The sequence below is a fragment of the Pseudomyrmex gracilis genome, unplaced genomic scaffold (assembly GCF_002006095.1).
Source record: "Pseudomyrmex gracilis isolate BER0280 unplaced genomic scaffold, ASM200609v1 scaffold_756, whole genome shotgun sequence".
Taxonomy (NCBI): Eukaryota; Metazoa; Arthropoda; class Insecta; order Hymenoptera; family Formicidae; genus Pseudomyrmex; species Pseudomyrmex gracilis.
In genome coordinates this window covers 36,815-44,976 of record NW_018021340.1, presented here as the reverse complement: position 1 = coordinate 44,976, position 8,162 = coordinate 36,815, and positions in this window count along the sequence as shown.

The window sequence follows — 8,162 nt, the reverse complement described above, 5'->3', positions numbered from 1 at the left end:
ATTATGTAGTAAAGGAACATCAACATAAATAGTTTTGGAAAAGAGTGAAATGTAAAAAAAACTTGGTCTGTAAAAAAATACTTACATAATATTAGATACAATTACCTTACACTTTTATATATTGTTTTCATACAATTATCCTTTTCTTAGGACCGGCCCAGTGGTCTTGCGGTCTGACTACAGGGGCTGCGAACCCGGAAGTCCCGAGTTCGAATCCGCTCACCACCTAAAAATTTTTTCCAGGCCAGTCCCTTTCAATCGAGTTTATCGATTGATTGGCGAACTAAATCGCCTCCAAAAATTAATTCAAGTCTAATCCCGAATTAATTGCCCTCTCACAAGGCGATCATAGTCACAATATCTCGGCACGAGCCCGACACAGATGGGCACGCCTACTGTGAAAGAATGCCGTGTATCGCGTGATAGTAGAAACCAAAACTGTACAGTTAGATTTCGAAGATTACCTATGGAGATAAGTACCCCTTACGAAAAAGAACTACTGCCGATTACATATAAAGAAAGTCAGTAATATAAGTATTACTGACAATCACATAAGAATATTATTAGGTATTACGGGAATCATATCATCTGAAAATATTACTGGCAATTACACAGAATGCCAGTAATTTTTTCGTACCACTGCCGCAATATATTACTGCCAGTAGTTCTTTTTCGTAAAAACAGATGTTCGACAGCACACATGTTTAAAAAATATCCGCTAAATATTAGTTGGACAGTTTTGAAATATCCAGTAGATATCCATGAGATATATTTAGAATATTTGGAATAAATCTTATAATGTGCGAAAGATATCCTGTTATATCCCTTGGCTTTGTATAAAATATTTTACGATATCTTATTGTAATATCCCGAAAAGTACTTATTGAGATATCTCTCAGATTGCACTTGAAAATCCGGATCATTTTGGGATATCCGCAAGATAAAGTGTGCTATGTGGGATATAATAAGTATATAACATGATTATATTAAAATTATAAAACAAAGTATAACATCGACGTTAATAGAGTATAACAGCTGTTATATTACGTGTTACTTCTATGTTATATAGTAGTTATTTGGGTTGGAGGAAAAGTTCTGCGGATTTTTAGTATAAAATTTAAACACAAAATCGACATTTATACAAATTAATTTAGTCCACAATGTGTTGACCGTCTTGATCTACAACTTGTTGCCAACGTTTCGGTAGGGCCTTGATGCCGCTCTCGTAAAATTCTTGGGACTTGTGGGCGAAAAAATCAACGAAGTGATTTCGGATGGCCTCCAATGAGTCGAATATGACCGTCAACATTGTTTTGCAGCGAGCGAAACAAGTGATAATCAGACGGTGCAAGGTCCGGCGAATATGGTGGGTGCTACATCACTTCCCAGCCAAAGCTCTGCAATTTTTTTTCGTGATCAAAGAAGTACGTAGTCGAGCGTTGTCATGATGGAAAATCACACCTTTTCTATTCGACAATTCTGGCCGCTTCTCTTGCACTACCTTGCGCAATTTGTCGAGCTGAGCGCAGTATTTCTTCAAATCTATTGTTTGGCCCTGCGGGAGCAACTCGAACCTCAGCACTCCTTTATAGTCCTACCAAATACATAGCATTACTTTCTGTGGATGCAAATTAGGTTTTGCCACTGTTTGTGAAGACTCGCCCGGACCGCACCACGACTTCTGCCGCTTAATGTTGCTGTAGATAACTCAATCTCGTCTCCAATGATGATCCGTTTCAGAAATGGGTCTAGAGAGTTTTGTTTCAAGAGAGATTCACACACTAAAATCCGATCCATGATGTTCTTTTCGCTCAGTTCGTGCGGCACCCATACATCAAGCTTTTTCACCATGCCGAGCTTTTTTAATCGATCCGTAACGGTTGTATGATGAATGCTGAAGCGCTTCGCAATCTCTCGAGTCGTTAAGTGTCGATCACTCTTCACTGTAGCCAAGAGTTGGTTGTCGTCAACAGAATTTGACCGTTTAGAGCGTGGTGCATCTTGGAGGTTAAATTCTCCGGAACGGAAGCGAGCAAACCATCTTTCGCATATGTCTGCGCTTAAGGCCAAGGCACCATACATAGCGCATATTTTGCGCTTAGCGTCCGCCGCTTTATATCCTTTACGGAATAAAAACAGCAAAATATGGCAAAAATGCAATTTTTGATCTTCCATTTTAGTTGTATGCCGTACACGCAAAACACGTCCGACCAAAACAAACACTCCTGCCAAATGTCAAGCGTAGTGTGACTTATCAAAATATGTGCGGCAGACTAACATTTGAACGATTACACCCGATTATTATTTTCTGACACTAGTGACACGCGATTATTATTGTCTGACACTAGTGTCATCTATTAAAAAATCCGCAGAACTTTTCTATCAAACCAAATTTTGTGTTTGCTGGGATTACTGTGATATTGCAGGAATATTACGTGTTATGTGGATTCTTTTAGCGTTCGCAATTTTTTCATCTTTCCCTGTTTTGGAACGCGAGCCTGAGAATGTCATCAGCAATGTTACTTTGCACGCGTCTTTGCGGTAAGTTTTTTTAACAAAAACGTTACAAGTCTTTTTGTATGACAAAGTGTCACAAAAGAAGCATAGTAGTCTATAATTATATAGGCTGTGTTTGAAGCAGGGATTCTAACCCGCCACGTAACCCGTACCGTAACCCGGTTAACCAAGAAAGATTCCTCTAAATTATAATAACCCGTAGTAACCGTGAGAGAACGATTCCCAAATGGTGCTAGATAACCGATTAACCTGCTCGGAGCAGGTTATAAAGAATAAATAGTAAAGACTAAACTACCGCTGCGTTAACACTTAGTAACCGAAGTAGCTTAAGAGGATGCTGAACCGTCTTGTTTTATCAACAAACTAGTATAAATGCAAACTCAGAAATTGTGAAAAAGTTACTGCATAAAGAAAAAAACTTATTTCCCCAAAAATAAGAAAACAGTCTACAGAGTCATTGCAAACAATAAATGTTTGGAAAGCAAATAAATTTTTTATTAAGAAAATTAACACCTTTTTATTATGCTGTATGTCTATATATTTAAACATTATATATGACAATACACACCTTGCAGTGACAGATATAACTCGTAAGAATATAACGAGATTATATAAAAACATGCAATCAAAGTCCGAAAGAAAGTCCTGGAACTGTAAATGCGAAACACAAGAGTTAGATTTCTTGTCAAAACACTATGTACGAAGTACTACGTAGTTCCCAATTTTTGCACCAGAGGCGATACTGCGTACAACAAACGACTGCTTTGTAACAGTCGAACGTAATTGGCTCTTACTTTTAGATCCAACACATCACATCAAGTTTAGACAATTACAACTCTAGAATTGTTTTTTATTATAAGCTTCAAAATAGTTCTTTTACGATCTCATAATATTCTTACAAATTTTTATAATAATAAGAGCAGTTATAAGCCACTTAAAGCATGCTACAGCAGTGGAAGAGATTGTAAGATTGTAATATTGACAGCACGACCGAACTCGACCTTCGCTCACAAAGGCCACGACAACACGACACTCGACTTTGCTTCGGCAATAACAAAATGGCCCTTGCCCGGCCACGACCTTTAGCTTTCTCGACACCTTATTCGACGGATAAGAGAAATAAATCTGTTCGACTTCAGTTACCGTTGTCTCATTATTTTATTTATAACTATGGACCATCCCTGATCCTACAACTGACCGACAGAGACCGACGCACGACACGACATACAGCCACGACCACGACAAACGAATATATCTACGACACGGAATACACGTTACACATGACTCCCCGACATCTTCACCGCTTGCTCGTTCCATAAAAAGTGCAATCCGTTTTTGCCAACGGACCGAAATCCGCCGGCTTCGCAAAGTTCTCGAAAGCTCTCGAATTTACAGTCGCACGCATCTTCCGGCGCCCACGTGGCTGCACGTTCGTTCAAGACGCTGCCGATCAACAGCGCGCTAGTCGGTCTTCCCATCAAGTGGCGCCACCGCGCCGCACGCATCTTACAGGATGCGCACAAAGCAGCGAGCAAGTGTAGTACACTTCTCTTTGTAAGATAAGAAGAAATCAGAACTTTTTTCCACTGTAGGTTTTGAAATTGATCTGGTATGGTCTCATAATATTCTTACAGGTTATATCTATCCCTTCAAGATGTCTTTTTGTATATATATCACATTATGTAATATATATGAATCTCAATCTGGAAACATAACAAGTATATTTATATGCGACATGAACAAACCTATAATAGCCGCGTTCAACATGCGTATGCAGTTATAAGCCACTTACAACATGCTACATTAAAACTAATACTTCTTGTCTATATTGTTACGTCCTGGACTCCACGGTCCCCTTCTGTTTAGAACCAGACATAAACTAGCTTTAAGATTTGCGCCTTAGAATTACTTTTATATAACAATCCTTGAGTAGAGAACAAAGGACCTATTGAACTAAGATAAACAGACCCGTATCGCAACTTTTTTTATCTAATCGCTCTTACCAAGTTTCAAAGGAATACCGGTCAACAAGTAGCCCAGATGTTTAGTTTGCGAATAATTCACGAATATAAACTTAGATAATTTAGGCGGTCCGCTAATCTCTAGCAAGAAATGTTATAGCACCGAAAATAAAACAGGACATTGCACGTGCAGATAATAAAGTTTAAACAAATGTTGAGTGAGTCAGAAAGAATGATTGTCGGTGATTGGTCCTCTCGCCTGATCGGATTAGCAAATGAAAGATCGAAATTTTTAATCAGTAAAGAGTGGGAGAAAAAAATCTAAAGACGATTGGCAAAAATCAGAAGGGTTAACGCCCCGAGATCATCATATATAAGGCGTTGGAACATCTCGGAGAGTCAGAGCTTCATAACCAGCGTTACGATTATTAACACAGTTTTATTCCTTCTCGTGCAATTCAACAATTTAACTTAGAGTCAATTCGGTCATACGAAAAGATGCTTTTCCTGTTCGGTTTGAAATTCGACAATCCAAACGATTTTTAATTTAACATCGATCTCGGCACGTACATCCGAGTGAACAGTGCGACTCATGACAACTTCCATCGGAGGAGACGACCAATTTATCCCACCTGAGTCCAGCTGACAGACTCCTGACTTTTGGGCAAAACGAATCAATCACTCATCTCGATATTCTACCGTAAACAATAAGTAGTGAGTACTTACTAATGCAATAGTTTTGCGAAACAAATCTAAGGTTCCCACGCACACAGTAAAACCTTCTTCGAGACGGTTGATATTCGGAAAAAAGGATTAAATTCGACAATTCAATTAATAACTGCTTCATTTAGTAAGCTCTTCTCCTCGACATCCTAGTCGGACTAGCTGTTCACGACCTTGTGTCGTTCCGAACAACTGCCGATTTCCTTTCAGTCGGACTAACTGTTCACGACCTTGTGTCGTTCCGAACAACTGCCGATTTCCTTTCAGTCGGACTAGCTGTTCACGACCTTGTGTCGTTCCGAACAACTGCCGATNATTTCCTTTCAGTCGGACTAGCTGTTCACGACCTTGTGTCGTTCCGAACAACTGCCGATTTCCTTTCAGTCGGACTAGCTGTTCACGACTTTGTGTCGTTCCGAACAACTGCCGATTTCCTTTTAGTCGGACTAGCTGTTCACGACCTTGTGTCGTTCCGAACAACTGCCGATTTCCTTTCTATCGGACTAGCGACTCACGACGTCAGTTGTTCTAAACCGCTGCCGATTTCCAATCACCACTGTCAAACTTTGAGCAGTAGCAAATCATATGTAGTTGTCATACCGCTCCGAAAATCAACCGTGATTTTAACAACGCGATATCCAAATCTCTAATAAGTAAAAATTTTTCATATTTCCTTATATGTGGCTACATATATATTGTGACGTGACGCCTTTTTGGCGCCCGTCACAGTGTAATTAGCACGGCCAGAGAGGAGGGCGGTAGGCTCGCGTCTCTCACGATTTAGAGAAAGCAACCTATCTTTGTTGCGTGGTGTATTTAGATGCACCGGTTTCGTGTTGTCGGTGCGCTCTGCACCGACTTTGAGTATTGTGCGCCGACGGGCGCAAGCGAATGTTTCGCGCGTATTGTTGTGTAACGGCCGTTTTATTACTGTTAATTGCGTTGCGTAAGCCGCAGGGCGGCGTATCGTTTCGTGTTTCTGTGGTATTTTATTTTAGCGGCAAGAGAGACACCTTAGGCATCGGCGTTAACCAAGAACGAAGATGGGAAGACAGCTAGGCAGAAGCGTACGACGTAGAGAGCAGTGGTGGGAAGCGACCGGTTGTCTCAGAAAAGAGCGGTCGGAGAAGGTGCCACCCGGACACTAAAGGCGTTGTCGGGATCCGACGAGCGCGTGCGACCTGCCGACCCGATGTGGAGGATTAGCCCTAGAAAGCTGCGGAATCGTCCACCTGAATCGGGCGGTGAGGACCCGACGCGACTCTACAGTCGCTTTTGGAAGGACAATGCGGATCCATGCGTGTGACGATCGATCTCCGCGCCACCTGATTGGTTGCTTAACATACTGCGCGATCTGCCGTACGAAAAGAAATTTGAAAAAAACGATTTGAAAAAAGGGGTTATAATAACCTTAAAAAATTGAAAAGACTGATATGTCAAAATCGTTTTTAGGTTATAAAATGAACATTTTTTGAAAATGACCAAAATTTTTTTCTTAAAAAAAAACAAAGAAATAAATTTCTAAAATGGCTGATTACCCTCCAAATAAAATTGTAGATATGATTTTGATTTTAGGAGAGTGTCGAGAAGTTTATGTTGATGCAGCCGCACTTTTTGCTGAACGTTGTCCAAACAGACGGCACGCGAGTAACGTTACTATCCGAGATCTTACTCGTAGGGCTCGGGATGGACTACTCCGTCGAGAACGTCGTCATCACGAATATGGAGAAAATGACAATCGCGTTGTTACGGTCTTTGCATTAATCCACCTTAATCCTCACTATAATTCTCGGCAAATTGTAAGAGAACTTGGAATACCAAAATCAACAGTTCTTAGAATTCTCCATGCCCAAAGGTATCATGCTTACCACATTTCACTAACTCAGGAACTAACGCTTCGGCAATTCGCAGAACGTCTTCAATTTTGTCACTGAGNCGTACAGAATCCAGAGTTATTTACTTTTGTTATGTTTTCAGATGAGGCAACATTTAAAAATACTGGAGAACTAAACAGACATAATAGCCATTACTGGTCAGATGTGAATCCACACTGGCATAGAGGCGTTGATAACCAACATCGTTGGAGTCTAAACGTTTGGTGCGGGATCGTAAATGGCTATCTTATTGGCCCTTACTTTTTTGACGGCAATGTAAATCAACATAATTTTTTAGAATTATTGAGAGACCACTTAACTGGCTTACTTGAAAATGTTGATTTGGAAACAAGGCGAAGAATGTGGATACAATTAGATGGTGCAACACCGCATTTTGCACGGATTGTAAGAACATTTTTAAATGAACAATACCCAAACCGGTAGATTGGACGCGGAGGTCCCATTGCATGGCCTTCTAACTCACCTGACCTAACTTCACCTGATTTTTATCTTTGGGGATTTCTGAAAAACGTTTGTTTTAAACAGCAGTTAACAACAAGAGAAAATATGATGAAGCGCATAAGAAGAACTTGTGCATCGATTCCTTCTTTCGAAAAAATGTCCTTCTTTCCACTGTAGCACATTTTTTGCGAAGATGTCAATTGTGCATTGAAGCGAATGGTGCTCAGTTTGAGCACTTACTTAATGGCTAAGTTAACAGTCAAAAGTGAGAGGCAAGGGGACTCACTCTAATCAAGCACCCCGAATCGTGAGAGGCAAGGGGACTCACGCTAATCTAGCATCCCGAAGGGAACATAGTCCTATTATGTCCACGTCGTTGTTCCTGGGTAGCGCAAAAAATAGGAAGTTAGCGCACTTAACATGTGGGATTTAATTGTTTCAAGAAAAATAAGCGACTAAACCTGCTGGTAAATATGATTTCTGGGTAATGGGTAAGTTAAGGGATACGTAGGTTAGCTCGCTTGTAGTGTAGAATCAAATAATCTTAAGAAAAATAAGCGACTAAACTCGCTGTTCCCAGGGTCTAGTAGGTAGAACTACTTGCGATTTGGTAGAGGTGGTTTCT